We start from the raw sequence: 19,744 nt of genomic DNA, 5'->3' as shown, positions 1-19,744 counted from the left end.
AAGCCCACAATGTTAGTCTCTCACAATCCAGTGTAGTATTAATTTGAAACTTTTGTTCTTTTCATTGGTGACTGGCACTGTGCCAGTCTTTGTATTTTTTTATTGAAGGATCAAGAGAACAGGTGGAGTCAAGACACAGAAACACACCAATTATCTACCAGTGTCATTTCCTCTGGTCAATTCAATATTCCCCCATTTTGTGCAAAGCCAGTTGATATTATCGTCTCCAGCCTTTGAGTGAATTTAACAAAAAGTATTCAAATTTTGTTATTGTTCATATTTCTCAAGGTGCATTGTACACAGTCTGTACCGATGTTGTAAATATGTTGACAATGAAAATACAACTCGTGTCTTAGCCATTAAATTCATGTCTTCCAGTTTACCATGCAACTAACAAAATCTGAATTTTGTGTTCTGATGGGCGACTGTTGCATTGAAACAGTTATCAATGACGCTGTGTCATTATGCAAATTTTGCAAACTTTGAACGGTTTTTAGAGATGAGGAGGTTCAGATAAGTAGCTTTGTGAAGAAATGTTCTTTCAACAAAGAGAAGAAACAAAACAAGGATTTTATGAAAGAGAGGATTGATGCACTGCTTTTAATATTATGTAATTTTCTGTCATTATTTTGGTCTCTTTTCATTGTCTGATGTTTATGTCAATATTGATGACTCAATTGTAAGACTTCTGTCGGCTAAAGAGTTGCAAAATTTAGCAAAAACTGTCCTCAACGGTAAGACGCTTTGAAAAGATTTGGATTTGGGACAGTGAGAAAGAATCAATGAAGCAGGCAGGGCTTGGTTTCAGAATGGCGAATGAAGATTAGATTGTTTAAAAAGATGTAGATTATGTTGTGGCTACAATCGGTAGACTTCAATAGAATTATCGGTCAGTGAACTCAAAGAATCTATGATTTGAAGCCAGTCACTTGGAGGCTTTGATGACTTATTGTCATTCAAAATGCTACATGCATGTAGGAGAGTTTTAAGATAGACACAGAATAAAAGAAACACAAAGACAAGTGTGAGACATCTCTGCCAATGAAACGGAACTCATGTTTGTACTGCCCATTTCATGTCAAGATCTTTTTTCTCAAGTTGACTCTTGTTGAAAGAAAACAGCAAAGAAATTAAGAAATGTTTGCTTTATGTAGCATCCATGTAGGTTCCATGTAGAAATACAAGGATAATTTAAATTTTGGTAAAAGCTCAGTTTTGTTTTACCTTTCGACATCTTGAAATTAGTGTATAATGTGCCAGAAATGTTCTACAAGGCCTTAAACAACGCACATACTATCTGGTAGTTTTAAATTGCATATTGTTCAAGAGTTCATTGAGATGAATTTGATGTACATCTTCAGATTCTCCAATAGTTGCCGGGAAAGAGCTACTTACAGTCTTTTCTGAGAAATGACGTTGAATATGGATGATATGTACAGCATAAACAATACATATTAGTGATATATGTTGTAAAAGGCTTGAGATTAATTGTTACAAAATTACGTGTAGGTCTGTTGTGATGGATGATTCGTCAGTGATGCAAGTCAAGTCCCCTGTATTCTGTTCAGTGACAAAGGCAATTTTGAAAACATTGTTTTTAAATGACAATTACGGCAATATTTCAGAGAGAGTCACACTTTTGTGGAATTCCACCAAAAAAGTTATGAATTCAGATTAGTTTGTGAAAAGTGGAAATGAATTTCAAGTTGTCTCTCTGCCACAATAATTTCATTGTGTGTGACATGCAAACGAGCACCTTTGAAATGCTCTAGTCTGACCAAAGGTAATAATAATGATAAGAAGTATATCAGTAAAATGATATAGACTTCAAAATACATGATACTGAAATCATACAGCCGAAGTGGCTGGAGTATTTGTGAAAGTATTTTGTTTGGTTTTGACCACGGCAACATGCTCTAAAATCATTATGCATTTCTTTCATGATGCTATTGAGAGAAAAAAACACAAAAACAGATAAATCTCTCAAAGTGATTACCATTACAATAGGAATTATGGCAAAGCCCATGTATTTCCGTTTCTGTGTTTAAGAACTAGCCAAGTTTTGTTGAATTCCCAATGAATAGCACAAGAAGAAATGCGATTAGTCAAGCAACCAATGGGATAACAGAATCACTGACAATATTATCAGAAACTCCAATTATACAAATTGGAAGAACAAATATTTGTCTAACGTTGAGGAAAATTTGAAACTGAAAGGAGTGATTTTAAAAATGTGGTGGTATGGTATTTGTAGCTACAAATCTATGTGTTGCAAAGGACACATCTCATTTTAGCCATAGGTAAAGGAAATCCACCCAACCATTCTGTTTCTTTTCAGTTGAACTTTGCTTAAACAGACAAAAGTAGCAGCATGTGAACTGTATCAGTTGAGTAGTGGTGTTTGGTTCTGAAACAAATCTATGAAGACTAATTGTACTAACATTTAGTTGTTGTTCAAAGTTGGATAGTGTCTTCCATGTCTAGAAAAAATCTAAACTCTTCAAATGTAAAGTGATTTTGTAGGATTTGTTTCACTCTATAGTAAACAATATGTATAGAGCAGAATTAACTCCTTGGTCAGAAATACAGCCATTGTATTAGAGATAGATTAGAGTAAATGACTTCAGCTTGGGACAACTTTTGTTGAGTCTAATTGAAAAGTGAACCTGTGTTAATGTGTGTTCTCAACTTGAAACTGTTGAATACAGTAAAGTACATGTTTACCAGTGCCAATGAAATCAGAAAATCTCATTTCCCAATTTCAAATGTTTTTTGTATGGTATTGTTCTCTGCAGTTCATCATCAGTATATCAGGGATTGTGTTTTCCACATTTCCTCTTACATGGATTGTTTTTCTCTTTTCCCCTTAATGACAATTTAAAGTATGTCAACTCTTAACAAGCCAAGGTGTAAGATCATTAGTACATAGATTGGGTGTAAACACTTACAGCTGGGGTTTGGAATGTTCCATTCAAAGCCATTAAAACAAGTCAGCTTTATCTTTAAAGATGTGTTCATCCATAAAAAGTTGGAAAAGATTCTCGCAAACAAAATATTTTTACATAAAGGTGTGCCGAGCCGTGCTGTGCTGTGCCGTGTCTTCAAAATAAAGTATTTTCTTGTTTTGATCATGAAAAAACAGAACAGTGGAATAAAATTTTAGGTAAATTATTGTTCTGTTGATTGAAAACACTTTTTGAGAGTTTCTTTCACTGATTAAAACATTATACTGCAACTGTATTCATTCCACCATTCAAATAATGTAAGTTTGTCATGACATCATATCAAAAATAAAACCCCAAACATAGCAAGAGGGATATATGCACTGAAATTTTTTGGGCATTGTTGTTGATTTATTCAGAAAGTTTTGCTGTAAATTTTCTGAAAATTGAAATGGAATTCATTAGTCTACATTCCAGCAGGATGAATATCCGGTGGAAATATTTCCTGTTTCTTCATCCGTAAAATGGAAATCATGACGGAAAGGAATTGAATGTAGTGTCAAGGTAGAATTTCTCTGACAAATCCATTTATCAGCTCTGAATTTCATCTGATCAGTTTGAAATCAATGTTTCTCTCTACGGCATGTTACACTCTGTGTGTGTTTTACAACTTTTACAAATCCAATCCTGAATTCTACCATCTGCACTCTCTGTTTTCAACAACAACAAAACAAGATTTAAAATGGCAATCATGATAAGAAAGCCTACAAGAACACCAATACTATTGTTTATGGATGTCCTTTCATCAAATTGAAAGGAAAGAATGTGAATATGAAAAATATTTGTTCTTGTCAGGAATGAAAAATATCTGAGAAATGAACTAGTTTTCATTGGTGAATAAATTCATATTTTCACCATTGCAATATAGACATTGTGATTGTACATTAAACTTGACAATGATTGTAACAGCCATCTCTTTCAGGTGTGTCTAATGTTGAAATAAATCCTGAAATATATTTATTTAGATCCATATCTTTAGTATGGTACATATTCAGAATTCCAACACCAATTTAATACATCGGCAACGGTTACAGGATATGGTTTATTCAGAATTCCAACACCAATTTAATACATTGGGAATGGTTACAGGACAAAGAAGCTAGATAAGACAAGTGACAAACAACCAAGACAAAATAATAATCAAAACAAATCAGGAGAGGCAAAGTTTCTTGTGAAAGCAGTTGACTTTCACACAATAATTCTTAAATATCATACTGTAAGTTACTGTTGCTCCTGTTTCATTAATCAGCACAAAATCAGTGCTTTATACCATCCTTATTAATGTCATTGTTTTGATAAGAAATGTTAATTTTTATCCTGGCATGTAACAGACCTGTTATTTTCTTGTTCTGAAAAGTAATTTGGTAGCATTCTGAGGAACCAACACATTCATAATATCAAATTCATGATTAACCCCTTGACTACCAAGGCCAATGTATTCCAATATACCAGGCCCCTTATGTAACTATTGATAAAATCTGGGGTGTGGTCATTGCAACAACACTGCTTAGATTTAAAATTAAGTAAGTACCAATAAACCATATATTTTCTGAATCAACATGAAATTTCCCACTTTCTCATACATAAGTTTTGTATTTTCAGGTCACGTGACTGGTCACATGACTCATCATGTGACCAGAGTTGGCAAAGAATATGCTGGGAAAGAATATTTGAAGCATCAAGACGTGTTTCGAATCCATAAAATGACTCAAATTTGAATACAGTTGCAATTTTCATGGCATTGTCTTTACATATATGTAATAATAACTACCCTTTACTTTATTTATAGATGTACCTGTTTAAGAATTTTCTCATGAAAGGCAGAGTAAATGAACCACAAACATCAGCATCTGACATAATTCTGTACATTTTATTTGTAAATACCTTCTTTATGTCTTCCTTGCAGAAACATGTATCTAAAATGGTTATGATTTATCAAAAAATAATTGACAATATTTAAAATACATTTTAGGGAACAACATATCACATGACCAATTACATGACCAGTCATGTGGCCAGTCATATTGACAGTATGGCTACTATAAAATTTCACTGGGTTATAGTAAAAAATTATATTTCCTCCAGTTTTATTAACAGAATATTGCTGTTAATAGAACATATTTACATATTACTCATTTGTTTTCAATAAATAAACATTTCATTTCATTGGAAAAAACAAATCATAAAAATCTTGCAAGTAAATGACATCAACCAGCTTCTGAAAACTTTAAACAATCAGCGCGACGCTTCTGTGATCAGCTTGACCTTTTAGGGTCGAGGTCATGGGTCACAACCTTTGCTTCTGGATTTTGGCCGTACCCGGATGTACGGGGGCGCAATCACATTCAGGCCAGGTCGGAATACATTTATCTTAGTCGCGCTGCGTGCCGATGCCGAAATTACGGGATTTTTAGGGACAAACACGAAGCAAATACGCCTATTTAACTGTGCCGGATATTTCTGGCACTAAAGGTATATGGTAATTCAAAATGGCGCCGGATATATCCGGCGTACAAGGTAGTCAAGGGGTTAAATGGTATATTGATAGCATTTACTTTCACATCAAATACATGTTGTTATGTTATCATATGAATTGTAGGTTACGTCAAGTGACAGATGTTGAGTTACAGCTTACACTATCAATGTTGAACATTCAATGAAACCATTTCCAGAAAAAACATGTTGTAAGCATCTTTTTCTCTGATACACCTGAGAGGGCAGTGTGCTGGAAAGATGGTATACACTGTGTAAAAAATGAATTCAGGGGTCTGATGTGAAATTTCTTAATTTTATTCACAGTACATGCATTTGTTAATGTAACAGTGAGGACCAAGTGAAATTGCATCAAGGAATTTCGGATCTGATTCCTATTGAATCATGTTGTGTTTCCAGTGAAGAGGTCAATTTATTGACACAAATAAAGTGCAGTACTGCTTGAAGTTTCACCAGAGTAATCTATAGAAGAGAGTGGCTGCCCTTGAATACTGTGAAACTCAAAGATATCCAAATGTTTATTCTTTAACAATACTGTAGTGTGTTCTGGAAGATGAGAGTTACTTACAGTGAGGGTTGTACAAATCAAACTGACTGATAGGCCCACCCTGTGTGTACAAAGTAACTGTCATATCCCTTACTGTGTCTTTTGTTCACTATGGCTGATCTATGGACAGTGGCTAAGTCACAAATGACCAAACTGATGGATAGTGTTCTGACTTCACCAATGTGCATGTCTACTGGTATGCTATGCATGGCTTTTGTGGGATATTTGTGTGATTTTTTTAGTTTTGTCAAAAAGACCATGGATATACTGTCTGTAATTTGCATCAGAGTTGACTTTCCATCGGCAACTTGATATCGTTACAGAATGGTACATGTAACCTCTGTAGGATACAGGATAAATGATGTCTGTAGAAATGCATTCACCCTTACTTGGTAGGGGAGAACCATTTGATTTCGGGGGGGGGGGGATATGGAGGATTTTGAGAAAAAAAAATTTGTCACCAGGTGAAATAGAAGAAAAAAAATTGATCCTGTCACAAGGTGAAATAGAAGAAACAAAATTGATCCTGTCATGGCCTGAGAAAAAAAAATTGTCATAACACACAGAAATGAGAAAAAAATTGTCACAATACACCTGAAATGAGCAAAATTCAGAAACCTTATTCTCATGTATTCTTTGCCGGAGCACCGCTAAGGTGGCGCAAATGTTTTTACCACAAGCAATTCTTATGTTTTTTTCCCAGCACTTATGATATAAGCATGCACTACATAGGTCTACTTTACACCTCAGTGCACTCAATGTTTTCCTTCCCTTTTCTGACCCAAGAAATCATATTTCAGGATTTCTGTTGCAATATCTCAATGGCATAGGCACTATCTAAAGGGGACAATTTGACTTCTGTAAATCATGAAAATTTAAAACACAAGACAGGAGTCAATAAACTAGTGTTAAAACCAATATATTATTCTCTCAATATAAATATGTTAGAAAGATGTACAAGTTGACAATGAAAAATTGAGGAACAACAAATATAATGAAATACAATGTGTGAGCCTTGTTTCTCTGACCACAAAAGATAACATCTTCCCTGAGAACTTACATCGATGCTGGGTCATGTTAATTATAATATGACACCACACACCGATCGCTCACTATAGAGTACGTCAATAGTGGCAAACTCTCTCAATAACTAATCTGGCTTCTCCTCTTTGAGGATGAAGATGACTTAATAATCACACAACCAAGCAGAGGGGATACAAAACAAGAGAGCGATTGATGAAGGAACCCCATTTTTGGTTCCGAAATACCGTTAAGACGAATCACTCAATCAAGAAACCGGTTTACCGGGGACCAAGATCACATGACCAGCGTCAAAGCACTATCGATTCACCGGTGTCTCGCCATGTATCCGGAGGAATGGGGGGGGGGGGGTGGGGGGTGTGTCACTAAAAAAATTGAAAACTTCAGGGGGGCGTGTTACAACCGATAACGTAGTAACTAACCAATAACGTAGCAAACCCAATAACGTTGTAAAAATTTACCGATAACGTAGTAAATCAACCGATAACGTAGTAACGAACCGATAATGTAGTAATTTTTTCTAACCGATAACGTAGTAAAAATTTACCGATAACGTAGTAATTTTTCCTAACCGATAACGTATCAAATCAACTGACAATGTATTGGATCAAATGAATCATGGGAATATATTCTTAGGGATAGATGTATCCTCAATCGATCGATCAATCCATTGATCAATCGATAGATTGACCGATTGATCTATCGATGTACTGATATATCAATCGATCGATCTTTCTATCAATTGATTGAATGAATTGATCGATTGCTTGACTAATAGAACGATTGGTGTGTGTGTGTGTGTGTATATATATATATATATATATATATATATATATATATATATATATATATCGTTGGATAGATAGATCAATCGATTGATAGTGTATCAAATCAACCAATAATGTGCCCAAGAGAACAATAACGTTCAAAATAACCGATGATGTATCAAACCAACCAATAACTTAGCCAAGTCAAAGAGTAAAGATTCCAATCAACTGAAAATGCACCAAGTCAACAAATAAATTATCAATCGACCGATAATGTATTGATAAATGGAAACTAATTGAATATTAATGAGTGTTGTATCTTTCGTTTTATATATAGTCAATCAGTTACACCTTCAGAGTTACAATCATGATATTACTCAGACATCACGAATCGAATTTCATCAATTGGGGAAATGCGAACTAATTAATAAATATTCCTGCAGGATGAATTCAAGATACAACACACATGTGAGTGTCTTTATCGACACACTTTCTAAGTTGGTAGGACTTGGAAAAAAGTTTTCAACATGATCGATTATGAAATTTTGTTATTTACAATGTCAGTATATCAAAATGACAATAAGCTTACAATGTCACTCTCATTCTGGGACTGAATTACAGGTAAATCTGGACTCATTGTTCAATGGAATTCCTTATAATCAGTATTCATTAATTTTGCAAGTTACTCATGTAAGCAAGCCAAGTCAACAGATTTTGTAGACAACATATTGCTTTTTCATTCCTTTTTACCCTCCCATATATGCATATGTATATATGCAAATGGGAGGTATTCGTATAAGGTGGCAAAATGGCGTCTGTGTGTATGTATGTATGTATGTCTGTTAGTCCGTCCACATCAAAAACTCCTAAACCGTAGCACCTACTGTCTTAGTATTTGGTGTACAGGTGCACCTAGTTATCCCTCTGTCGTGATTCACGTCAAGTCATATCTTATTTGAATTAGGATTACAAAGACATCGCAAAATTATTGAGTATTATATTATAGAGCTGATAGAAAAAAACGCATAGGCCAATTAAAATAAAAAGTTTGTTTCTCTTCCTCGCATGCGTCAATTCAGACCCCCACGTCAACCCTTTTTCTGCTCATGAGGAAATAAAATTTTAAAAACCCGGAAAAATACACGATGCATAACACAGTGCTGTATAAAACAGAACTGTAAACAAAATAACTGACACTATAACATTCCATTCAGAACTGTACACATACGTCACTGTTATATTAAATTGACAAAACTGTGCACTGCTGCACTAAAAGTCAACAGAACTGTTGCTATACAAATATACTAAAGCAACACAGCTGTGCATATATTTCTGCGTGCATTCCTGTGTCGTTTTCATGTTTTTTGCGCGTTCTTGTTGGTTGAAGAATAAAAAAATTGAGGAGAAAAGAAACCCGCGTCACCGCATCATTTTTGCAATATGTGTAAGATGAGAAATGAGTTTTTTATTTTGCTTTGCCTTACCAGAGTTCACTCATACATTTATATTGCAGGTTCCTGCATATTAATCACTGATATGGTTACCTTTTTCAAATACACCCGATGGAGATTTTCAATAACATGAAAAATCGTCAATTGTACGAATGACTCATTAATACGCAGTTACTTCTATCGGTGACGTTTACAATATGTGTGCGAAATTTGCGATGTTGGCTGTCGGTGATTGCGGTACTTATACTATCTCTTTGGATTTTACCCAACTAGAACTAAACTGTATAGCTACTATAGCAAGACTAGAAACAACTTCCCAAACCTTTTCCAGTAGTTTAACAACATTTAGATCAACTTAGTCGTTCGTACTACCATGAAAACAGTCGAAACACAATTTGCTGCAGAAATTTGTGACAATTAATGCTAAACAGAAAAAATAAATAGAAGTAAAGAAAATTGCGTACAAGACAATGTGATAACAAATCGATCTATCTATCTATTGACCGATTTATCGAACCGATCGATCGATCGATCTATCGATTAATTCATCTATCTTGCTATCGAATTGATGAATCCCTTGTTCTATCGATCGATCTCCCAATTAATTTATCTATTGATCGATTGATCGATCGATCGACCATCTATCAAACATCGATAGATAGATCTATCAATCTATCGATTGAGTGATCGATTTATTTATCGATATATTGCTCGACCTATTCCTCTATCTATGTATCTATCTATCTATCTATCTGTCTATCTATCTATCTATCTATCTATATACTTATTTATCTATAAATCGATCGATCTATTGCTCCCAATGAATCGCTTAATCAGATATTATCAGTTAATTGATATGTTATTGGTTGTTTTGATGCGGTATTGGTTGACTTTTCTACGTTTATCAGTTGATTTAATCCGTTATTGGTTCATTGATACGTTATCGGTAAATTTGTTGATACGTTATCGGTTAGGTAAAATTACTACGTTATCGGTAAATTTTACTACGTTATCGGTTTTTTACTACGTTATCGGTTAGAAAAATTTACTATGTTATCGGTTGATTACTACGTTATCGGTTGATTTACTACGTTATCGGTAAATATTTACTACGTTATCGGGTTTGCTTCGTTATCGGTTAGTTACTACGTTATCGGTTGTAACAGGGCATTACTCAAAATGTGGAGAGGAAGAAGGGGGGCGCGGGGTTACTCAATTTCTTTGTGCAAAATAAATTGAAACACATCTCAGATTGCACCATTGCACACATCCATTTGTCAAAATTTTTAATGCCAGAGGGGGGCACCCCCCTCTCGTGCTCTCCCCCCTTGGATCTTCTGACAGTTTTACTGGTAAAAGACAAATTGAAAATACCTCTCAGATTGCACTACACTGCACCATGGCGCACATCAATTTCTCAAAATTTTCACAGGATCTAGGACAAAATTGAACTGTTGTGAATTCATCCTTTGTTATCACAGAAACATATGTTTTAATTGACCTCAGTTCAATGACCATTTTGACAGTTAAACATACCATATTCAGGCTTTTCATTAGAAGCTGGCAGCTGGAGAAATGACACAAGAAGTTCACAGATTTTCCGTTCCTGTGTATTCATTTGTCTTCAGTCTCTGGCAAACGGAACTGTTTTTCACAAAATGTATTGTCATTGTTTGGCTGTTGAATATTGTGACTCAAACACCAATCATGCAAAAAATGTAAAAAAATATCAGTTTCAATGTCATTTTCAAACAGTTCTACCGAGTGCAAAGTAAACTGAAACTCCTCTCAGATTGCACCATTAAACACATCAATTTCTCAAAATTTCCAATACAAGAGGGGGAACCACCCTCTCGTGCTGTCCCCCTTGTGGTGTTCTAACACTAACAGTTTCACTTACTGGTGAAAACACCTCTCAGATTGCACCAGACTGCACCATTGCACACATCAATATCTTAAAAATTTCCATGCAAGATAGGGGAAACCCCCTGTAACACTTTCCCCCTAAGCCTCTGGCGTGTTCTCCCCCTGTTCTTTCAAATTCTGCCCGGTCAGATATCCTAGTGAAAACCCTGTCATAATGCCCATCCAAATTAAACAATATACTATATGGTTAGATACTGCGGGAGCTTTTATATCTTTATTTTATGGTGACTTTGAATTTCATTTTGATGGGTTCACCTTTTTTGAACCATCATGAGATAACTGATGATAGTCCAGCAGGGTACATCAGGATTTGAAAGGTCTTTACTGTCGCTGTATTTTGTAAATTTTACAATTACATGTATTTGTATTTAACTTTTCTAAGTGGGGGGTGGGGGGGGGGGGGTGGTGTCAGTCAAAATTTCATGGTTGGCGAGGGGGGGGGTCTATCGACATTTCAGAGTTTCAGGCCGTAAATAATGACGACGCCCTTATATACAACGCATTACAAACTTGATGACCAATAAAAAAAATTTGCACTGCTACTCCATTCGAAAAAAAAAAATTGATGCAGGTCAGACGGTAGAAATAAAAAAATTACTGTCACTCTGACAGGAAAAAAAAATTTGCTCCCATACCCACTTCCTCCATACCCCCCGTCGAAATCAAACGGTTCTCACCTAATGAAATGTACCATATTGTAAAAGGAAATGTATTATTTTGTTGGCTTAGCAATCATTATTGCAAATTTACAGATTATGTAGGGTTTGTAATATCTAAGACAATTCATCCTATTATAAATAATTGCACCAAAAGATCTTCACAGTAAAATCCCCACATTACACTGAACAAAAATAATATCTGCTACTTGCTATCTGTAGGAACTGCGGAGCATGGAAGATGAATTGTTAATATTAAAAACTGTGAAACTCTATGAAAGGTATCAGATATAATCCTTTGCATATGCTATAGCTTTATAAAAACAAAAACATATGTTATAATAAACTCTGAACTTAATTTGATTTTGATTCTGTTACTATTTATTTAGGGCCTAGATAATATCAGGAAAATTAGTTACGGTATGGTAGTCAAAATAAGCTTTGCAGTAGAACTAGTAATACATACATGATAGCTGTGGAATGTTTGCCTAGAGAGTTTGTCTGGTAAAGTAAGAACATGGTTTGTTGACATTGACACAAAGTAACCAGTGATGGTATGACATCTTTGTTGACATAATGACTTTGATATGGCTTGGTGCAGACATTGCCTGCAGTTCTCTTATCTCCAAGTATCTCCTTATTTTTAGGTCAGGTCATCCATTGCTTTATGTTTCTAAAACAGTGACAGAGTTGTCATATTGTTTTGTGGATTCTCAGTGTAGGTATTTCTACAACAATCATGCAGTGTCTGCAGTCGAGTAACCATGCATCAAATCAAGAACAAGAACCAACAAGATTAGAAATTATCCAAATCTATGGTAGCTCTTGCAGCAGTTCTCATCTATGGTGGGTGTAGGTCATTGTTTAAACTTGTACATTTCTGCAGACCTTCCAATCCACTACATAAGGTTACAGAAACATTTTTTCACTTTAGGATGATTCCTAGAAAAAGCATAAAAGTTATTGATTATTTTCATTGCCATCTACTGTGTTAAATCAAGTGGTTGTTTTTTTTTCAACCTAGTATGCCATTAGTGTGAAGTCAGTCTAAAGACAATGACCCATCCATTTACAACTGGACACTGTCATTACTATTGGTTCTGTGAGAGAATGTAGTAGAAATGTCAAAGTGTGATAGTCACTTTACTTCTCTAATAGATCATCTACCCAGTCAGGAAATTAAAAATCTTAGCTGTCAACACCCGAGTTATCTATGAAATTGACATGAGTAGAAACTCTATTTGGTTGACGCCTTTGGTGTTTTGAAAATTGACATGTGGATAAAGGAATGGCGTGCAAGGAAATCAAACCGGATTACTCTGCACTTAGTTCATCTTCAGTACATGATTTTTGTATCTACTTTGTGGTTGCTAGGGGAAACACCCACCTCTTGCCTTTCTGTTTTGCATTACTCAGAATACAATACTAGTACTTGTATCTGCTTTCCCTCAGTGTTTGTAAAGTATCAGTTTGCCATGGAGAACATTGGACCCGTTTCATAAGACGCGATAAGATGAAAAGATTGTATGCTTAAATTCCACCCCTATTCCTGAACACTGAAGAGCATCAATGTCTCAAAAACAATAGGGTTATGCCATATTGCAATCATGAATGGGGTGGATGCTTAGTCAGAGTTAAAGGGGTGAAAACAAAGTCAGAATTAGAGTCAATGCATACTTAGAGATTCCCCGTAATGGCAAAACCAATCAAATCAGGAGTACACTTCATCTTGTCTAATAACTACACTGTGACTAGCATCCCCTATACTGTGAATGGAATATTCCAACTCGACATAAGTAGGGGATTAAACCACAGCTAGGAAATCTATAGGCATTGAACCACAGCTTTGGAATCTGTAGGTTGCATTTCTACAGCTTTTCCTTATGTATTTAGTTTGCTAACATTTATTTCCAAATCATTACATTCTGGTTTACTTCAAGCATACCATATCATGAGTATACACAAAGCAGAGCATTCAGCTGATGTGAAGCACAGGGCAGCATGTGGTGTCGATGTCTTAGTCCAGTGTGGGGCAGTGTGGCACTTAGGACAGTGTGTGGCAGTGAGAGCAGTTTAAGGCACTTACCCTGTTCAGATTGATCACTTTGCGTCGGTGTAGCACCGGTGCGGGGCCGGGGCCGACGTAAAATAACCAATGTGGACACGCTGCGTCGGCCTTAGGCCGACACAGTTTGGTCCCAGTGAGAAGGAGTGGTTCAGGGCCGACGCAGGGCCGACGCAAAATTTGGTCCAATGCAAATCGCCTGTGTGGACACGTTACGTTGGCCCTGGTCCCAGTTGGTGCCCTCACATGTTCATTTTGAGTAACGCATTGGCGCGTAGAATACCAGTATGGCGGTTCATGGGACTAACTGGAGCACGGAGGAGACGTTTAATGACGAGTGGTAGTCATATTTGCCCTTCTTGTGCGTAAAAACCGCCGGAAAATCATGAACAATAGAAATAGCGCGCCAGTATTCAAATCTGCCATCTTGAACCTTGACAGGTCAGAGGTCACAAAGGACGGCAAATTTACGTCGGCCCAAATTCAGGTACCGGTAAGTGCGGACACAGACCAAATCTGTTCTCAAAAGGAGGATTATTTTGCGTCGGCCCAAATTTCAGTTTGGTTGCCAATGTGGACAAGGCTACTGAGGGCAGTATGTGGCACTGAGGGCAGTGTGTGGCAGTGAGAGCAGTGTGAGGCACTGAGGGCAGTATGTGGTACTGAGGGCAGCATGTGGCATGGATGTCTTAGTCCAATGTGTGGCACTGAGGGCAGTGTGTGGCACTGATGTCTTAGTCCAGTGTGATGCAGTGAGGCCAGTGTGGCGCTAAGGGTAGTGTGTGGCAGTGAGGGCAGTGTGTGGCACTGATGTCTTAGTCCATACTTTGCACCATTTTCATAATAACCTTAATTATTATGTCACATAGCATTTGGGTGGTGGTAAAGGGGGTATATCAAATGGGTCAGGTTGTGATGGTTTTCATACGGTGTCACTGCAATATATCTGTTGATTTCCAGCACCATGCAGGATGGAGTTTTCATGATCCAGATTCTGACAGTCTTTGCAACTACATGACCAAAGTCAAAAATGAATTATGGCAAATGTCAATGAGTTCCTTGAATGGGTTCCGTGAAACTGTCCAACGGGTTCCTTGAAAATATCAAAACATGCACTTGCAAATGATGTTGTGATTTGGGTGCCTTTAAACAGTCAGTCTAAGTTACAGAACAGTTATGCTATACATCTTTCTTCTTACACACAAAATTCTATTATTCTCAGTTGTAGATAAATAGTTGTACATCTTAATTTTAGACCATTGTACATGACAAAACATGAAACTTACCATTGTGCATCACAAAACATGACACTTACCACTGTGGGTAAAAGTCTCTGCTCATGGAACACTCTACCTGATCTCATTAAAACAATATTTTGGGACTTCTATTCCATTTTGTGATATGGTATTATGAGCATTGGAACTTTAACAGTAATTTTGCTAGTCCCCACGGACACCGTCCGGGGGGACTTATAGGTTTGGTCATGTCCTTGCGTACATGTGTCCGTGCGTGCGTGCGTGCGTGTGTCCGTTCACGCAGATATCTCAGAGATGCAAAGAGCGATTTCATTCAAACTTGGTACAATGATAACTTCATATGTCATACAGATGCACGTCAATTTGTTTTGTGATACGATCCAATACGGCCGCTAGGCATCCATTTTAAGGGACTGGTCAGTTTCTTCAGCCTGGGGGGGGGGGGCCGGTGGATTCATGGGGGGGGTCACCCTGTTTTTGACTTTGGTGATAGGGGGGGTCACCATGTTTTTGAAATGCCCAATAGGGGGGTCAGTGTGTTTTTGAATTTTGACACAGGCTCATCATTGCCTAAAATGCTAGTGTCAGCCACAAAATTCATCATTCAGTTGTATTTTTCGGCGCGCCCTTCGGGCGCGTAACTTTAATAATCAGTCATATTTTTCAGCACGCCCAACTTTAACATATCAAGCATACATACATCAGAGATATCTGTATGTTCAATATTTTTCAGCGTGCTCTTCAAGCTCATTACTTTAATATATCATACATCTTTCAGCATGCCCTTCAGGTGCATGACTTTAATATACAAGGCATATATATCAGAGATATCAGGATGTTTCATATTTTTTGGCGCGCCCTTCGGGCGCCATACTTTCAGAGATATCTTGATGTTTGCTAAGTGAAAGTGTACCATTATGAAATCTGCATTTCATATGAAAAGGATGACAAATTCCTGATACTTTTCTGTTCTCTCTGTGAGAATTCAGTATGAAAAGCAACATGCACAAATATTCACAATATATATTTGATACAGTGACTTATTTTAGAGATAGAAAAATGACAAGATATCTTTCCTTCTCATTGATGCAATTATTTTCCTTTGTTTCATAGGTTTCTGTAGAAAGATGCTTTTTTTATGAACAAAATAACAGTTAAAAAAGGCAGTTTTTGTCATTATTAGCTGTGCTTTTATGGTTTCAATGTTACACAAGAAAAGGTCCTCTCAGACACTGTACACATCAGATTTGGCTAAAAAAGCTCTCTATGGCTCCTCAGTAGATTTAATTGGATGGTTGGCAAGTCTTAACACCCATCAAATTTTTGATTCACTGCTTTTTCCTCTTTGATATTAATGATTGACATCCATTTCTGTACAACAGTTCAGGACATCTGGTTAAGCAGAGAAAGTGTGAAATACATTCACAGCTCATTCAAAATACAGCTCATTCAAATGTACTGTATTTAAACTTTAAGATTGACACTTTGAAATTCCTATCTTACAACTGACATGTCAACAATTTCACTAAAACATAGAATGACTATTTAAAATATAAATATATGTAAATGTAAAATATAATATTGTTTTACCTTTGTCGCGCCCGGGGGGGGGGGGGGGGGGTCACCCTGTTTTTAGAAATTTGGAATAGGGGGGTCACCCTGTTTTCAAAATTTGGAATAGGGGGGTCAGCCACTTTTGACGTCGGCAAAAAATAATCCACCGCCCCCCCCCCCCCCCCCCCGGCCGAAGAAACTGACCAGTCCCTTATTACGATTTTTTCATGTACAGAGCCATAACTCAGACATGTTCAGCTGATTTTATTCAAAGTTGGTACAAGGACATTGACTAATGTCATAGATATGCACGTCAATTTGTTTTGTGATATGATCCATTATGGCTGCCTTGCGGCCATTTTGTTACGATGTTTTCATGTACAGAGCCATAATACTCAGACATGTATCAAGCGAATTTATTCAAAGTTAGTACAAGGAGATTGACTTATGTCATACATATTCATGTCAATTTGTTATGTGATGCGATCCAATATGGCTGACGTGCGGCCATTTTATTACGATTTTTTCATGTACAGAGCCATAATACTCAGGCATATCTCTACCGATTTTATTCAAAGTTGGTACAAGGACATTAACCTATGTCATACATATGTACGTCAATTTGTTTCATGATATGATCCAATATGGCTGCATGGCAGCCATTTTGTTACAATTTTTACCTCCCATTTGGGAGGTTATATGGTTGAAAAAAGTCTGTATGTGAGATGTCTGTCTGTATGTATGTATGTATGTATGTATTGTATGTATGTATGGATGTCTGTCCGTCCAACGCAAAAACTCATGAACCACTGCACATATTAAGCTGATTTTTGTGTAGTGATGCCATACATGGTGTAGATGTGCCGTTGTTTAAATGAACTTTTTAGTCTCATAGATATGCAAATGAGGTAGAAAAAACGGAGAAAATGGTCAAAAATCAATAACTCAGGAAGTACTCATCTGATCAATGTCATATTTGGGCACATTATCCTGCCAGGCATTTTGGCAGAAATCGCCCATTTTCAGGGTAGTTTTAGCCGTACTTATACGTGTTAGACTTCGATAATTTCTACATGCCGGTATACAGGGGAAGGTGCTCAAGGGTTACTGCAGAAAAAAATTGGGGTCAGCGGCTTTGTTTGCCCCAGGGGGTGCGTCATTTTATTGCTGTTTCATGCTTACTTTTCAGAAATAAGCTCCTTCAGTATTGCGCACGTCCGCTAGGCACAAACATCACCTCGCTCATCTGTTAGTCAGAGACCCTGGGGGTCGTGCTAGGGGTGCAGAAGCACCGTCAAACCTGTCCTGTTTTCCCCAGGGTAGGGTCAATTGAATACGTACCTTCAACGACTTGGCAGTGTAGCACAAAAACTACGTTTTTGCCGTTGTATTAACGACATGGCTGAGCCATTGAGGCACAGCTCAACGTAGTTTAGCCAGCTCGTTGGGAGTTGGCTTACGAGTGTTACCGTTCATTACTGACTTAATCGAGTGGTCCTCAGTCAGGTACGGGTTTGTACCGACATGGCTTGGGCTGCAGCTAACCAGTGATAACCAGTCACTACACCCAAGTCTTCAGTTCACTTTTGCGATGCACGGGTGCAACGCAATATGCTTCCATTGTTCTAGCCATCGACGTGTCCACATGCCTGGCAGCCATATTGTACTGCTAGCTGGTTTGCATAACAAAAGCAGTCCCTGCTAACTGCAGGCGGTATCCCCGTAGCATATTGACCTATGTCACCTTTGAATTCTCGTACGCAAATAGCGTACGTAGTAACTAAAGCTGTCACGTCAGCAAGCAGGATACGTTTGCCTGCAAACCAGAGCCAATACTTCGGACGATGGAATAAATAAAAAATCCAAAGCTACGTCCATTGAATGGCACGGCCAAGGCGGTGAAGGACGTTGCCTGGCTTGAACTTGCAGAGCTGAAGCCCAGCTTAGTACGTCGGACACCAGTTTGTAATGGTATTTCCGAGTCGTTCATATCCGTTCCATCGGAGGAACAAGTCGAGCCGTCCCGTCAAAAATATGTTCTCATTTTCAGTCACGCACAACTGAATAAGTGACTTTCGTCTCGCACCATCGGCACATCTGCCAAGTCGTTTGCAAGAGGTAGCCTTCTAGATTAGCATTGCCGAGTTGGTCAAGTTCGGCAGCAATCTCTATAGTGCCAGGCAGCCAAGTACGTCCAACTCCGCCAGAAAACGTCACCATGCTATCCTGCCAAGTCCGCTAAAAAGCGGTAAAAAAAACCAGCCCCCCTCGGGTGTGGGGGACTGGCGGACAGGTTTCTGCACCTTTCCCTGTCTATCAACTCCCTGCGAATCAATTTCGAGGGGAAAAGGCGTTCCTTGTCAGAAAACCTGTCCTCGGATGACCCCTAAACGCACAGGGGATAGCAAAATGTAGTGCCGTCGACTTGGCAGGAAAGTGGGTACCCAAAAAGGGCCCGATTTCCAACGAGTTGGTAGAATAACGGTCACCAGTACATAGATTTTGGCTACACCGAATTTCAAGCGGATTTTCACCGACTTGGCAGGAAAAGGGTTAAGTTACATTTCTTCAAATTGTGGTGAAATTTTGCAGGTTGTATTTTTTTGGCGATTTTCCCGGGTTTTTTTGGTCAAAAATCTTCTTTTCTGAAAGCGCTCATCCCATTGCCTTGAAAACTTGTATGTATGATCCTAGGGTTTGCCTTTGTCAGATTTGTTCAAATTATGGTGAAATTTTCATATTTGTATTTTTGGGGCAATTTTTCCTATTTTTTGTCAAAAATCATTTTCTCCCAAGTATTTGTTGAATTGCCGTAAAACATGATAGTCTTGATCCTAGGGTTGTTTTCTGTCAGATGTGTAAAAGTCATTATGAGATGGAGCATTTCATATTGCTGGGGTATAATATTAATTTGGACTTTCAATGCAATTTTTCAGTCAACCTGTAAGAATGCAATGTCATGTGTGTACTAGTAGTTTAGTATCTC

The 19,744-nt window shown here is 37.5% G+C and overlaps 1 protein-coding gene across 8 annotated transcripts in view; it reads left to right on the top strand.

The window, feature by feature from the left end:
- LOC139125284 (cell adhesion molecule-related/down-regulated by oncogenes-like) overlaps window positions 1-19,744 on the top strand; it is a 235,847-nt gene that overhangs the window by 93,649 nt on the left and 122,454 nt on the right. The window lies entirely within an intron of this gene.

This window comes from Ptychodera flava (assembly GCF_041260155.1).
Source record: "Ptychodera flava strain L36383 chromosome 3 unlocalized genomic scaffold, AS_Pfla_20210202 Scaffold_25__1_contigs__length_14229661_pilon, whole genome shotgun sequence".
In the NCBI taxonomy this organism is placed as follows: domain Eukaryota; kingdom Metazoa; phylum Hemichordata; class Enteropneusta; family Ptychoderidae; genus Ptychodera; species Ptychodera flava.
This window is presented reverse-complemented; position numbering and strand designations above follow the sequence as displayed.